Below are 16,630 nucleotides of genomic sequence, written 5' to 3'. Positions count from 1 at the left end.
GTCTTGAACTCCTGACCTCAAGTGATCTGCCTGCCCAGCCAAGGTGCTGGGATTACAGGTGTGAGCCACCATGCCTGGCCATTAACTTTTAATTCTTTCAACCAGTTGCCAATTAGGAAATCTTTGGATCTGCCTATGACCTGGAAGCCCTTGATTCAAGTTGTCCTGCCTTTCCAGACCAAGCCATTGTACACCATACATACATTAATTGATGTCTGGCTGTTACTTCTGTCCCCCTAAAACGTGGAAACCAAAAATAACATTCTAAGCCCCCCAGCCAACTGAATGGATCCTTCCTCCTGGCCAAGGGGGTTCTAAAGTAGACCTAAAAAACTAGTTCAGGCCATGATGTGAGGTGGTGGTTTGGACATGCCTCATTATACTCCTTCCCTTTGGAATTCAGGCACAACTGACTAGCATTAACATTAAAACAGAGATCTTGAGTGACAAAAGAGTCTATAGCACTAAGATACCAAATTCCAACCTGACTCTAGTATAGCACCACATGATAGATAGCAGGCCCTGAAAGAAATTATTTTACCCCAAAACATATTTCTTTGACATATTTTGAAATGGCCCTGCAAAGTAGTCTCTTTTGGGGGAAAATATATACATTCTATAGAGAATCCCTTTCCCTTTCCAGGTCTTTTCCTGATCCAGGAGGGATTAAGAGTCTGGTACCTTTTTGGGTCAGATAAGAGACATTTACCTTCTAGTTTCTCTGACGCCTGCTACCTGGAGGCTTCATCTACATAATAAGGACCTTGGTTTCCACAACCCCTTATTTTAACCCAGACACTCCTTTCTATTGATTCTGGACTTTTAAATAATAACAACTTAATTCTTTCAACCAATTACCAGTCAGAAAATCTTTTGAATCCACCTATGACCTGGAACCCCCCCACCCCCGCCTCACTTTGAATTGTCCTGCCTTATCAGACCAAATCAATGTATATCTTTTTTTTCCCCATGTGGAAATAATATGAAACATTTATTAGATATGCTGGACAAGAACAGAGCTAAGTACTCCAACTCTACTGCAGCATTACCAAAAAAATCATCCCTTCACCACAGTGTAAGATTTAAGGGCAGCCTGCCCAAGGATACATGTTATATAAAACACAGCAAGATTGCTGCTGCCCTGCCAAGTACTTCAGTCCCTACCCAGGTCCTACTGAAATACTGGTGGTCCCAATTAGGGTTTTTTTTTTTTTTTTTGAGATGGAGTCTTGCTCTGTTGCCTAGGCTGGAGTATGGTAGTGCGACCTCAGCTCACTGCAAGCTCCACCTCCTGGGTTCACGTCATTCTCCTGCCTTAGCCTCTTGAGTAGCTGGGACTACAGGCACCCACCACTACGCCAGGCTAATTTTTTTGTAGTTTTAGTAGAGACAGGGTTTCACCATGTTAGCCAGGATGGTCTCGATCTCCTGACCTCATGATCTGCCCGCCTTGGCCTCCCAAAGTGCTGGGATTACAGGTGTGAGCCACTGCGCCCAGCCCCAGTTAGTTTTATTGACATAAAAAAAATTTTTTTTTGAAATGGAGTCTCACTCTGTTGCCCAGGCTGGAGTGCAGTGGCATTATCTTGGCTCACTGCAAGCTCCGCCTCCCAGGTTCACACCATTCTCTTGCCTCAGCCTCCCGAGTAGCTGGGACCACAGGCACCCGTCACCATTCCTGGCTAATTTTTTGTATTTTTAATAGAGATGAGGTTTCACGGTGTTAGCCAGGATAGTCTCTATCTCCTGACCTCGTGATCTGCCCACCTCGGCGTCCCAAAGTGCTGGGATTTCAGGCGTAAGCCACCACGCCCAGCCTGAAATAAATTTTTAAAGTAAAAGGTGTAAAGCATTTAAAAAGACAAGTCAGAATACTTCAGGAACCACATATCCAACACAAACTTTATCCTCAAATGAGTTATGTTTGCCTCGCACTAATAAACTTTGATTCCACTCAAATTAGAGCAAGAATCTTCCATACATAAGTATCTTCCCTGCCCAATAATTCAAAGAAAAAACATCCAAAATGATTAGTAAAGAAAATTGTAAGAATTAACAGTCTCTTTAAATTTGTTTTAAATATTTTTGAGGTTTAAAAAGTGCTTAAAGTTTGCCCTAGTAGGAAAACATTATCTGAATGAATACCCTAATGGCAAACCACTGTAAAATGCTTTAGCTACATTTGGGGGAGAGGCGTAGGGATTATCTTCAAAGCACCCCAGCTCTTTTGACCACTGTGGCTTAGGCATTTTGAAGTTCTTGTGTGCTGGAGGTGTGGCTGGGTTTTGTCTCACAGCAGAGGCAAATAATTGTAACTTAGAAATGTGTTGCTGTCTGGCTGCCACCTCTCTATTATTGTACACCTTGAAGGTGAGGTTGATTAATTCCTGTTGTGGGATTTGAGGGCCGGATTCTAATTTTTGAAGCTTTTTTCTAATGTCAGGAACTAAATGGGTGATAAAATGCCTATTTAGGCCAGATGCGGTGGCTCAAGCCTGTAATCCCAGCACTTTGGGAGGCCGAGACAGGCGGATCACGAGGTCAGGAGATCAAGACCATCCTAGTTAACCCCGTGAAACCCCGTCTCTACGAAAAAATACAAAAAAAACTAGCCGGGCGAGGTGGCGGGCGCCTGTAGTCCAGCTACTCAGGGGGCTGAGGCAGGAGAATGGCGTGAAGCCGGGAGTCGGAGCTTGCAGTGAGCTGAGATCTGGCTACTGCACTCCAGCCTGGGTGCCAGAGCGAGACTCTGTCTCAAAAAAAAAAAAAAAAAAAAAAAAGCCTATTTAGAATGAGACAGCCTTCTGACCCTTCAGGGTCTAGGGCTGTAAAGCGTCTCAGGGTTGCTGCCAAACGAGCCATGAACTGGGCTGGGTTTTCATCTTTATCTTGGGTAGTTTATTTAAGCTTGTCATAATTAACAGCTTTGTAAGCTGCCTTTTTAAGTCCTTCAACTAGGCAGGAAATCGTGTAATCTTGACTAACTATACATGGAGAATCTGCCTGGTAGTTCCGTTGGGGATCCTCTCGGGGAACTGCTCTAATGCCTTCTTGGAGGTCTGGCTCGTGAAGCCAGCGGTTGTCAGTGTGAGATTGGGCTAGAGAAAAATCTCTTTCCCGTTCATCTGGGGAGAGGGTGGAAGTTAGGATGACATTTAAGTCACTCCAAGTTAAATTGTAGGACAGAGTTAGATATTGGAACTGCTGTATATATTTAGTGGGGTCTGATGAGAAAGAGCCTAAATGCTGACTGTTCTGAAAGAGGTCTGATAGAGAAAAAGGCACATGTACCCTGACTATGCCTTCAGTTTCAGCCACCTCTCTAAGAGGAAATTGTTGGGCAGGTGGGTGAGACCTAGTCATGGAACGAAACTGTAAGCTGGACTGGGTGTGAGGAGGGGAGGTGATAGAAGGATTATAGGGTGGAGGAGTGGAGGCTGAGGAAGAATTGGAGCCTGACTCAGCCTGGCAGGAAGCCACCTAAGGAGCAGTCTGGGGAGGAGGGGAGAAGTCAGATGGCTCAGTAGAAAAGGAAGATTGGAAAGACTCAGTGACGCTTGGGGTTGGGACTGAGGGGACAGACGGGAGGGAAAGAAGGAGGATTTGGGACGAATCGCATTGGGAACAGACTAGGGAGGGAAAAGTGTGAAAAATGCCTGGATGTAAGGTACCTCAGACCATTTGCCCATTTTTTGACAAAAATTATCTAGGTCTTGTAGGATGGAGAAATCGAAAGTGCCATTTTCTGGCCATTTAGAGCCATTATCAAGTTTGTATTGGGGCCAAGCGGTGTTGCAGAAGAAAATAAGGTGTTTAGGTTTTAGGTCAGGTGTGAGTTGAAGAGGTTTTAAGTTCTTGAGAACACAGGCTAAGGGAGAAGAGGGAGGAATGGAGGGTGGAAGGTTGTCCATAGTGAAGGAGGCAAGCCCAGAGAAAAGAGAGGGTAGACACACAGAGAGAAGGGGTGTGGGGGTATGTGCCCCCCAGGGAGGTGGTGCTTGCCACCCAGGGAAAGTGGTACTTGCCACCAAGGTGAAGGATCAAGGCCAGGCATCCCCGCGGTAATCAGACACCTCTGAAACATGGGTAATTGTCCCCACAGTGATTAAACACTGAAGGAAGACTGTCTTCCCAAGTCCATGACCAGCGCCAGAGTTTTGGGTTCATGGATAAAACACATCTCCTCTGTCTCTACTGGAAAAGGAAAGGAACTGAAATTAAGAGAAGGGAGAGATTGAAGGGTGGCACCAAAATTGAAAGGAGAAAGAGGCTGAGGGATAGTGAGAGAGGTTGGAGAAGAGAGTAAAAAGAGGCAGCTTACCTGATTTAAAATTGGTGAGATGTTCCTTGGGCTGGTTGGTCTGAGGATCCGAGGTCATAGATGGATCTTTCTCACAGAGCAAAGAGCAGGACAGGGGATTTATCTCCCAACAGAGGTCCCCTGATCCGAGTCACAGCACCAAATGTCACGCACATGCATTTGAAGAGACCACCAAAGAGGCTTTGTATGAGCAATAAAGCTGTTTATTTCACCTAGGTACAGGCGGGCTGAGTCCGAAAAAGGAGTCAGCAAGGAAGATGGGGTGGGGCAATTTTATAAGATTTAGGTGGGTAGTGGAAAATTACAGTCAAAGGGGGTTTTTCTCTTGCAGTCAGGGACAGGGGTCACAAAGTACTCAGTGGGGGAGCTTCTGAGCCAGGAGAAGGAAATTCACAAGGTTAATCACTCAGTTAAGGTGGGGCAGGAACAAATCACAATGGTGGAATGTCATCAGTTAAGGCAGGAATTGTCCATTTTCACTTGTTTTGTGATTCTTCACTTGCTTCAGGCCATCTGGATGTATGCGTGCAGGTCACAGGGGATATGATGGCTTAGCTTGGGCTCAGAGGCCTGACACCTAGATCATGGTAGGCTTGGAAAACTGTCCGAGTTTCAGGGACTGCACCCTATTCATGCCAATGAAATACAGACATTGACGCCTAGCATCAGACATCTGAATTGGAGCCACAAAAGGTGCTGAAGAGACTAATACTCTGAAAATGAGGTGACATAGGGATTTATAATCCCTGATCCTGCAACAGTGAGTCAGTTTCTTTGGGTCAATTGTATAGTTTTTATAGTACTCAGAAGATTATTTTTCAAGGTGGCCCTTTGGGCTAGCAAACAAGAAAGAGACCCCTGAACTCAATGTTGCCTGGGCAGCAGGCAGCAGGGGGTGTCTCAGATTGGCTGCTACCATGGCAACATTGATTGCTGTCACAAGCAGGGGTGAGGCAGATAGTTAACATTTTCAGAGAACAGAGGGACTACTTGCATCAGAATTACTTAGGAATTTGTTTAAATTTTGAATTCCTAGGACCCCAGGTCAGAGATTCGTGATTGCTAAGATTGATATAGGGTATGGAATCTGCCTTTTAGAAAATTCCCCAGGCAGCTATGCCTGATGAAATTTGAGAACCACTGATTAAAAAAATACAGTGCGTCCCTGTTACAAATCCCTATATAAACTCATCTCACCAGAGCCATTTTCTTGTTTACAAAGGCCTTACAATCTTTAAAAGACACAGTGAATGTGCTGAACTAGGAATTTATACTGATAAATGCCCAAGTTTTTTCAGAGCTAAGTGTTTAAATAGGTCTTTCAAGATTTCAACAAGCATGGAACTTTTTTCTTTCTTTTTTTCTTTTCTTTTTTCAATTGAGACAGGTCTCACTCTGTCACCCAGGCTGGAGTGCAGTGGCTTAATCATGGCTCACTGCAGCCTTGACCTCCTGGACTCAAGCGAGCCTCCCACTTCAGCCTCCTGAGTAGCTGGGACTACAGCTATAAGCCATCACAGCTGGCTAACTTTTTTTTTTTTTTTTTTTTTTTTTTTGAGATGGAGTCTTGCTCTGTCACCAGGCTGGAGTGCAGTGGTGTGATTTTGGCTCGCTGCTACCTCTGCCTCCCAGGTTCAAGCAATTCTCCTGCCTCAGCCTCCTGAGTAGCTGGGACTACAGGTGTGCACCACCACACTCAGCTAGTTTTTGTGTTTTTAGTAGAGACAGGGTTTCACAGTGTTGGCCAGGATGGTCTCGATCTATTGACCTCCTGATCAGCCCTCCTCAGCCTCCCAAAGTGCTGGCATTAAAGGCATGAGCCACCATGCCCAGCTGTCAGCTAACTTAAAAAAATTTTTTTTGTGGATATGTGATCTACCTATGTTGCCCAGGCTGGTCTTCAACTTCTGGGCTCAAGCAATACTCCTGCCTCAGCCTTCCAAACGGCTGGGTTTACAGGTGAGAGCCACAGTGCCTGGCCTGGAACTTTTTTTCTAAGTAACATCTATTAATATCTCATAGAGATGTCATACCAAAATGTACTCTGAGACTCCCAAGGTAAATTTCCCAAATTGGGAAATTCAGCTCAAGATCACTGTGAAGGACCAGGGTGGGATCCAAGAAGGGGACAGCATGAACCAGGACTAGAGAGGATGGCTAAGGTGCAGGACTAGGTTCTTTACATCACTGAGACATACCATTCTCTCTCTTGCAAGGAGACACTCAGGACATAAAGAACACCACCAAGAATATAGGCTTCCTGATGTTTCTGAGAATCACTGCTGTCATGAGCCAGTCGCTAATGGTGAGTTAACCCTCGTGGGGTTAAGAACCAGTAGAGCGGCCGGGCGCGGTGGCTCAAGCCTGTAATCCCAGCACTTTGGGAGGCCGAGACGGGCGGATCACGAGGTCAGGAGATCGAGACCATCCTGGCTAACAGAGTGAAACCTCGTCTACTAAAAAGAATACAAAAAACTAGCCGGGCGAGGTGGTGGGCGCCTGTAGTCCCCAGCTACTTGGGAGGCTGAGGCAGGAGAATGGCGTGAACTCGGGAGGCGGAGCTTGCAGTGAGCCCAGATTGCGCCACTGCTCTCCAGCCTGGGGGACAGAGCGAGACTCTGTCTCAAAAAAAAAAAAAAAAAAAAAAAAAAAAAAAAAACCAGTAGAGCAGGCCTAGTGCGGTGGCTGATGCCTGTAATCCCAGCACTTTGGGAGGCCAAGGCGGGGAGATCACTTGGCTCAGGAGTTAGAGACCATGCTGGCCAACATAGCAAAACCCTCTCTCTACAAAAAATATCAAAATTAGCTGGGTGTGGTGGCATGCACCTGTAGTCCCAGTTACTTGGGAGGCTGAGGTGGGAGGATGGCTTGAGTCCAGGAGGCGGAAGTTGCAGTGAGCTGAGATTGTGCCACTGCACTCCAGTCTGGGCAACAGAGCCAGACCCTGTCTCAAAAAAAAAAAAAAAAAAGTTTAAGAACCAGTAGATCAGTGGATGTGTGACATCCAATGTGTGGTTTTTCTATTTCTCTAGTACTACTCTTAACCCAAGGCTTGGGCATATTCAGTTTTGCTAGTTGTAGTGGATACTCTTGGCTGCCTACTTACATCTACTCTCCACCCCTTCTCCCTATGAAAAATTGCAGTTTTGCTTAAGTATCCTTTCCATCTCCAGCCCCAGGGACAATATCTAATTTGTCGGTGTATGATCCTTCCTTGGCAATGACTTTTAGTCTGAGAGGTCTGCATGTTTCTTAATTAATTCCAATTAGGTTGAAAGGAAGGACTGTTGTGGAGGAGAGGTGTCTGTGCTTTGTTGACATGAGGGAGGAAACTTGAAGCCATCCTACACATTGTAAGATGAAGCAAACTTTCAGGGCTACAGGGCACAGAGACAAAACTTGGTCTTTTTTTTTTTTTTTTTTTTTGAGATAAGGGTGTCATTCTGCCACCCAGGCTGGAGTGTGGTGGGCATATTCTCCTCTCACTGCAGCCTCTACCTCCCAGGCTCAAGTGATCCTTCCATTTTAGCCTCCTGAGTAGCTGGGACTACAGGCACACATGACTATGTCCACTTAATTTTAAACATTTTTTGTAGAGACAGAGTTTTGCCATGTTGCCCAGGCTGGTCTCGAACTCCTGAGCTCAAGCCATCTGTCCACCTCGGCCTCTCAAAGTGTTCAGATTACAGGCATGAGCCACTGCTCCTGGCTGAAACTTGGTTCTTAACGGCAATATTGACTACTGAATATTTACCCCAGAGCGTACCATACCTCTGAACTTCCTTATTATTTAAGCCATTTTGACTGGGTTTCCTGTTACTTGTGATCAAAAGTTTCCCAATGTCTGTGGTCGCTGGTTTGCCTTGCACTCTCTGGTTCATGCAATTTTTTTTTTTTTTTTTAGACAGGGTTTTGTTTTGCTCTTGTTGCCCAGGCTGGAGTGCAATGGCACAATCTTGGCTCACTGCAACCTCCGCCTCCCAGGTTCAAGTGATTCTCCTGCCTCAGCCTCCTGAGTAGCTGAAATTACAGGCATCTGCCACCAAGCCCAGCTAATCCTTGTATTTTTAGTAGAGACGGGGTTTCACCATGTTGGCCAGGCTAGTCTTGAACTCCTGACCTCAGGTGATCCACCCGCCTTGGCCTCCCTAAGTGCTGGGATTACAGGCTTGAGCCACCGTGCCCAGCAGTTCATGAAACATATGTAAAATGTAAAAAAGTAAAAGCAGAGAGAAGACAATGGCTTGTGGGGCTGAGAGAATCAGTGGTATGTGGGCTAAAATGTGTTTATGTAAAAGCTGTTGTGGGCAAACTGTCTTCTTTCTGAGTTGTCACGTTTTTCAGTTTCCACAAGTGTCCACATCCAGAAAACAAATTCATTAGATCAGCTTTTATTTGCATTTCTTATCTCAAAAATAATTATATGTTTGTTTAGCTTCTTGTTAGCATAGAAAATTGTTTACTGAGGTAGATGTGGAATGCCAAGATGAGAAAATTAAATCAATTAGGAAATGCTCTCACTGACAAATAGTAGAAACTTACCTGTACATACCAGAAGAATTGGCTTTTCGAATAGACAAGTAAATGTACTTTTTCACTCTTTTTTTTTTTTGAGACGGAGTCTCGCTCTGTCGCCCAGGCTGGAGTGCAGTGGCTGGATCTCAGCTCACTGCAGGCTCCGCCTCCCGGGTTCACGCCATTCTCCTGCCTCAGCCTCCCGAGTAGCTGGGACTACAGGCGTCCGCCACCTCGCCCGGCTAATTTTTTGTATTTTTAGTAGAGACGGGGTTTCACCATATTAGCCAGGATGCTCTCGATCTCCTGACCTCGTGATCCGCCCGTCTCGGCCTCCCAAAGTGCTGGGATTACAGGCTTGAGCCACCGCGCCCGGCCACTTTTTCACTCTTGACATGAGTTTACCTAAGGCTTTGGTGTTTTTTTGGTTTTGTTTTATTTTGTTTTGCTTGTTTGTTTTGAGACAGAGTCTCATTTGCTCTATTGCCCAGGCGAGAGTACAGTGGCACGATCTCATGATCTCAGTTTACTGCAGTGCCCGTCTCCTGGGTTCAAGCGATTCTCCTGCCTCAGCCTCCTGAGTAGCTGGGACTACAGGAGCATTCTACCATGCCCACTTAATTTTTGTGTTTTTAGTAGAGATGGGGTTTCACCATGTTAGCCAGGCTGATCTTGAACTCCTGACCTTAAGTGATCCACCCACCTTGGCCTCCCAAAGTGCTGGGATTACAGGTGTGAGCTACCGCGCCCAGCCTGAGGCTTTAGTTCTAATATAAGCGCTGCTAACCCCAAATATGTGAAATGCTCAGGTGGGCTGAACTGCTCTGGAGGAGGAATATGGGTTCTGGTTGCACAGGGAAGAGGTGTTTCATTTTAAGTGCAGCAACTTATCACTTATTTAGATGGATATTTAGAGACTAAGGTTGGAATGGTTGTTGATATTTTAGATCTACCTGGAAACAAACTGTACTAGTGATTCGCTCAGGTTCCTGCTATAAGAGAGGGCTGCAGCTTTACAGGGTAGAGGCAGGAATGTAAGAATGAGAGCTGGCCGGGCTTGGTGGCTCACACCTGTAATCCCAGTACTTTGGGAGGCTGAGGTGGGTGAATCACTTGATGTCAGGAGTTCGAGACCAGCCTGGCCAACATAGTGAAACCCTGTCTCTTCTAAAAATACAAAAATTAGCCACACGTGGTAGTGTGTGCCTGTAGTCTCAGCTACTTGGGAGGCTGAGGTGGGAGAACTGCTTGAACCCAGGAGGTGGAGGTTGCAGTGAGCCAAGATTGTGCCACTGCACTCCAGCCTGGGCGACAGAGCGAGACTCCATCTCAATAACGACAAAAAAAAATGAGTGAAGGGGTGGCCTGCCTCTCCACACCTGTGGGTGTTTCTCGTTAGGTGGAACGAGAGACTTGAGAAAAGAAATGAGACACAGATTGGCCGGGCGCGGTGGCTCAAGCCTGTAATCCCAGCACTTTGGGAGGCCGAGACGGGCGGATCACGAGGTCAGGAGATCGAGACCATCCTGGCTGACACAGTGAAACCCCGTCTCTACTAAAAAATACAAAAAAACTAGCCGGGCGAGGTGGCGGGCGCCTGTAGTCCCAGCTACTCGGGAGGCTGAGGCAGGAGAATGGCGTGAACCCGGGAGGCGGAGCTTGCAGTGAGCCAAGATCACGCCACTGCACTCCAGCCTGGGCGGCAGAGCGAGACTCTGTCTCAAAAAAAAAAAAAAAAAAAAAAAAAGAAATGAGACACAGAGACAAAGTATAGAGAAGGAAAAAGTGGGCCCAGCGGACCAGCGCTCAGCATACAGAGGACCCACGCCGGCACCGGTCTCTAAGTTCCCTCAGTATTTATTGACCATTATCTTTACCATCTTAGAAAAAGGGAAGTGGCAGGATAATAGGATCCTCGTAGGGAGAAGGTCAGCAGTAAGACATATGAATAAAGATCTCTGTGACAGAAGTTTAAGGGAAAGTGCTGTGCCTTGATATGCATATGCAAACATCTCCATAAATCTTTTTTGTGCATCTAGAGCAGCATTGCGCTAGCAAGTCCCACCTTTCGCCCTAAGGTGGTTTTCTCCTTTCTCAGTAAACAGAACAGACAATCGAGTTTTACACCGAGATCTTCCATTGCCCAGGGATGGGCAGGAAACAGATGCTTTTCTCTATCTCAACTGCCAAGAGGCCTTCTTTCCTCTTATACTAGTCCTCCTCAGCACAGACCCTTCACAGGTGTCAGGCTAGGGGACGATCAGGTCTTTCCCTTCCCACGAGGCCATATTTCAGACTATCACATGGGGAGAAACCTTGGACAATATCTAGCTTTCCTAGGCAGAGGTTCCTGTGACCTTTGGCAGCGTACGTGTCCCTGGGTACTTGAGATTAAGAGAATGGTGATGGCTGGGCGCGGTGGCTCAAGCCTGTAATCCCAGCACTTTGGGAGGCCGAGACGGGCGGATCATGAGGTCAGGAGAACGAGACCATCCTGGCGAACACAATGAAACCCCGTCTCTACTAAAAAAATACAAAAAACTAGCCGGGCGAGGTGGCGGGCGCCTGTAGTCCCAGCTACTCAGGAGGCTGAGGCAGGAGAATGGCATAAACCCGGGAGGCGGAGCTTGCAGTGAGCCGAGATCGCGCCACTGCACTCCAGCCTGGGCGACAAGAGCGAGACTCCGTCTCAAAATTAACAAAGCACACCCTGCACAGCCCAAAATCCTTTAAACTTTGAGTCACCACAGCACATGTCTCTTTCAAGGACAAGGTTGGGGGTAGGGTCACAGATTAACAGCATCTCAAATACAGAACAAAATGGAGTCTCTTATGTCTACTTCTTTCTGTATAGACACAGTAGCAGTCTGATCACTCTTTTCTCCACGAATGAGAGCCCTGGTTTGCTTCCTCTTTTTTTTTTTTTGAGATGGGGTCTCTCACTGTCGCTCGGGCTGGAGTGCAATGTGGCCATCTCCGCTCACTGCAACCTCCGCCTCCTGGGTTCAAGCAATTCTCCTGCCTCAGGCTCCTTAGTGTCTGGGATTACAGCATCTGCCACCACACTGGCTAATTTTTTGTATTTTTAGTAGAGATGGGGTTTCACTATGTTGGCCAGGCTGGTCTTGAACTCCTAACCTTGTGATCTGCCCACCTTGGCCTCCCAAAGTGCTGGGATTACAGGTGTAAACCACTGTGCCCGGCCCCTTCTTTTGTTTAAATAATTTAATCCAATTTACAGCACCGTAAAAGGCATTAAAGTAAATTCTACTCCCAATCCCATCACGCAGTCATTTAGTTACTAATTAATTTATTAAAAAATATATAGGGAATCCCCAGTGTGTCAGACCCTGGGCTAAGTTCTGTCTCCCTCTCAGTGAACAAGACAGACTGTCCCTGCCCTCTTGGAGCTTACAGGCAATATTGCGCAGGCAGATAACATATCACACAAATATTTCTTTCATTGCAACTGTGGTAAGTTAGAGAAGGGAACGGAAGGTAGAGGGCAGCACGAAAGAAAATAACCGGAGGGGATTTCAGGTAGATTGGGTTGGGGGTTAGGGAATGCCTCTGAGAAACATTTGAGTTAAGGCCTTCAGGATGAATACAAGTTAGAAAGGTGAAAAGAGGCTTTCAGGTAGAGAAACAGTTTAATGTAGGGACAAGGAAACCTGGGGTGTTCTATGAACTGGAAAATGGAAATTTGGAAGAAGTCAGGTGAACATGGAGTAAACAGTGCTATTTATATATTTGATTCCTTTTTGGAAAGTTATAATTTATTTATTTATTTTTTTTTACTGTGGTAAAATATATATAACATAAACTAGGCCGTTTTAACCATTTTTAAGAGTACTATTCAGTGGCGTTACATTCACAATGAGGTGCAACCCTCACCACTGTCTGTGTCCAAAATGTTTTCATCACCCCAAACAGAAACACTGTCACCATTAAGCAATAATTCTCCACTCCTTTCTTCCCCCAATCCCTGGTGACTGCTGATCTGCTTTCTGTCTCTGTGTATTTGAGGGATTCTAGCTGTTTCATATAAGTGGAATCATATAATATTTGTCCCATTGTATCTGGCTTATTTCTCTTAGCATTTTTTTTTCTTTTTCTTTTTTGAGACAGAGTTTCTCTCTGTCCTCCAGGCTGGAGTGCAGTGGCACAATCTCAGCTCACTGCAACCTCTGTCTCCTGGATTCAAGTGGTCACCCTGCCTCAGCCTTCCAAGTGGCTGGGATTACAAGCATGTCCCTCCAGGTCCAGCTAATTTTTGTATTTTTAGCAGAGATGAGGTTTCGCCATGTTGGTCAGGCTGGTCTCGAACTCCTGACCTCAAGTGATCCACCTGCCTCAGCCTCCCAAAGTGCTGGGATTACAGGTGTGAGCCATCACACCTGGCTGCATAATGTTTTCAAGGTTCATCCAAGTTGTAGCACGTATCAAAACTTCATTCATTCATTCATTTATTTCTGAGACAGAATCTTGCTCTATCACCCAGGCAGGAGTGCAGTGGCATGATCTCAGCTCACTGCCACCTCCACCTCCCGAATTTAAGCCATTCTTGTGCCTCAGCCTCCCTAGTAGCTGGGATTACTGTATGAACCCAGCTAATTTTTGTATTTTTAGTAGAGATGGGGTTTTGCCATATTGGCCAGGCTTGTCTCAAACTCCTGGCCGCAAGTGATCCACCTGCCTCCGCCTCCCAAAGTGCTGCGATTATAGGCATGAGCCACAGTGCCAAAGCCCAAAACTTCATTCCTCTTTATGGCCAAATAATATTCCATTGTATGTATATACAATGTCTTATTTATCCATTCATGTGTTGATGGACACTTGGGTTATTTCTATCTTTTGGGTATTGTGAAAATGGTGATACGAATATTTGTGTACAAGTATCTGTTTGAGTCCCTATTTTTAATTATTTTGGGTATCTACTTAGTAGCAGAATTGCTGAGTCATTAGTTTAATTTTTTCGAGGAATGACCAACAATGCACGAGCGTTCAAATTTCTCCATATCCTTGCCAACGCGTGTTATTTTCCATTAAAATATTATATCTGTGGATATGAAGTGTATGTATTTGATTCTGACTCTCCTATATCCTTGAGAATCCATCTCTCCTGAAACTCTGAAGATCTTTGTGGTCACTAATCTGGCATGAGGCTTACAATGACCTGCCTTCATTTTTTGCCCAAGTGTCCGATTTCCTTAAGAAATGTTCAGCAACTCTGGAACAAGGTGTGGGTGGGGGATCAATTTGAATCTCCAGTGTCTACCATCTGGTAGATATTCAACAAATAAAATAATTGTGATAAAGGTTGCAGATCTTGTCTCTCTCACTTTGTAAACACCCAGTGGAAGTTTCCAACAGGCACCTGAGAGATTTTTGCTAGATTCAAACGAATTAATTTTCATGACTATGTGAGGCAGTTAGTTGTTGATTACATTTAAACGGCGAATCTGATCCCTGCCACTCTGCTTGATGCCCTTCAGTTACTCTCCATTACACTTAAGGTTGGGGCTCCTGTTCATTAACATGGTCTGCAGTGCCCTGCCAGGTTTGACCTTGCCTCCCTCCAGGGCTATTTTTTGCCACTTTCTCCCTTTCTCTTTAGGCTTGGGTTGTTCCTCAGATGCACAAGACTCATCTCTGGCACCGGCTGTTTTCTCTTTCACTCTTGCAAACAAATTCGCCCTCATTTTTGCCTGGCTGCCTGCCTTTCTTCCTTCCTTCCCTCCCTCCCTCCCTCCTTCCTTACTTCCTTCCTTTTTCTTTCTCTCTCTCCCTCCCTCCCTCCCTCCCTCTCTGCCTTCCTTCCTTCCCTCCCTTCTCTCCTTCTCTTTATCCCTCTCTCTCTCTCTCTTTCTTTCTTTTTTTGAAAAAGGGTGTTATTCTGTCACTCAGGCAGGAGGGCAGTGGTCCAATCATAGCTCACTGAAACCTCAAACTCCTGGGCTCTAGTGATCCTCCTGCCTCAGCCTCCCAAGTAGCTAGGATTATAGGTGTGTGCCACCATGCCGGGTTAATTTAAAAAAAAATTTTTTTTAAAGATGGGGTCTTGCTATGTTGTCCAGGCTGGTCTTAAACTCCTGAGCTCAAGTGATCCTCCTGTCTCAGCCTCCCAAAGTGCTGGGATTACAGATATGAGCCACTGCACCCGGCCCTCCTCTCACTTTTTCACCTGAATCCTACTCATCCTTCAGATCTCAGCTGAGATGTCATTTCCTCAGGGAACTATTTCCCAACCCTCACCCGATCCTAACTCTAGACTCTATTTTGTTCTCCCTCATGGCATCTTTTACTTTTCCTGCATAGCACTTATCAAAATTGTAGTAAAGCAACTTTTTGTTTATTTAGAGTTCATCTTCCAAGTAGTCAGCAGTCTCCATGAGGGCAGAAACTCATGTCTGTATCCATCAGTGTTAGGCACATAGTAGGCACTCAATGCATAGTTTTGAGGAGAGCTTCTACCAAGAAGCAGAAAAACTGTTGAGTGGCTTGTGAATGCTGCTCCTATTCTGGGTGACTCAGAGTTTCTGGTATTCTGGGGAAAACAGTGTCGATCAGAGTGGATAGGAGAGTCACATGAGTGCCTGGGCAGGAAGTTGATGAGAGACCATCCAAGGCCACAGTGGGGTGGCCTCTTTTGCCAAGCAGTGCCCAGGTTCTTCAGCTCATGTCAACTTAGAGACCTCAAGCAAGCTCTTTATGGTTCCTCAGCCTCCCAGCCCTCTGTTAGAAGGTTGTTTCATGAGTTGGCATGGCTTGTCTTACCCTTGAAAGTCATGAGGCCAAATTGTTCTATTCTTTTGCATTTAAAAGAATTAATTTTTTGTTACAAAAGCAATGCATAATTACATTTATCTTCCAAAACATTAAAACGAAAGCTAATACTCCCTTTGAACATTCTCTCAATAAAATAATGGTCCTTTATCCCTAGCTTAGAGATAACTTCTGATATATTTTGGGAATGTAGCTTTACAGACCTGTTTTAAAAATCTTTCATAAACCTAATGTATGCTAATAGGGAATAATGGTATTATTTATGTGTGTTCTGTTCTAGCTTTTTATTTTGAAATAATTTTAGATTTACAGAGGAGTTGCAGAGCTAGTATAGAAAGTTTCAACATACTCTTCACCCAGCTTCTCTTAATGTTAACAATTTGTGTAATCCTGGTTCAAAACTAAGAAATTAACACTGGCACAATACTAATAACAAAACTACAGACCTTATTCCAGTTTCACCAGTTTTTTCACTAATGTCCTTTTTGTGTTCCAGGATACCACATTGCGTTTAGTTATCAGATCTCTTTAGTCTCCTATCTGTGAATAGGATAATCTTTGACAGTTTCTCAGTCTTTCCTTGGCTTTCATGACCTTGACACTTTTGAAGATTACACGTCAGGTGTTTTGTAGAATATTCCCTCAATTTGGGTTTATTTGATGTTTTTTCATGATTAACTGAAGTTTTGCATTGGGGGAATAATTTTTTAAATATTGATACTATCCATCTATCTATATATAATGGATAGATATAGATATATAATTTTGCAACTTGCTATTTTTATTCCAAAATATGACTCTGAGATATATCCATGTTGATAAATGCAGATCAAAGTCAATTCTTTTATTTATTTATTATTATTATTTTTTGAGACAGGGTCTTTCTCTGTCACCCAGGCTTGAGTGCAGTGGCACAATCACAGCTTACTGCAGCCTTGACCTCCCAGGCTCAAGTGATCCTCCCACCTCAGCCTCCTGAGTAGCAGTTGCAACTACACGCTGGAGCCA

General features: G+C 45.0%; 1 protein-coding gene across 3 annotated transcripts in view; it reads left to right on the top strand.

Moving 5' to 3' along the window:
* The window catches only part of NT5C2 (5'-nucleotidase, cytosolic II), a 183,834-nt gene that overhangs the window by 57,247 nt on the left and 109,957 nt on the right, over positions 1-16,630 (top strand). For 2 of the 3 annotated variants that reach the window (XM_050804132.1, XM_050804129.1), the window contains exon 1: positions 6,608-6,626. The exons of the other annotated variant lie outside the window; for it this stretch is intronic. The gene's annotated coding sequence lies outside the window, so the exon portion shown is untranslated. Of the gene's footprint in view, positions 1-6,607; positions 6,627-16,630 lie in introns of those variants that run through there. 3 annotated transcript variants of the gene reach the window in all.

Source organism: Macaca thibetana, chromosome 9 (assembly GCF_024542745.1).
Source record: "Macaca thibetana thibetana isolate TM-01 chromosome 9, ASM2454274v1, whole genome shotgun sequence".
NCBI lineage: Eukaryota > Metazoa > Chordata > Mammalia > Primates > Cercopithecidae > Macaca > Macaca thibetana.
Note: the sequence above shows the minus strand (reverse complement) of the source record. Positions and strands in the feature narration are given on the sequence as shown.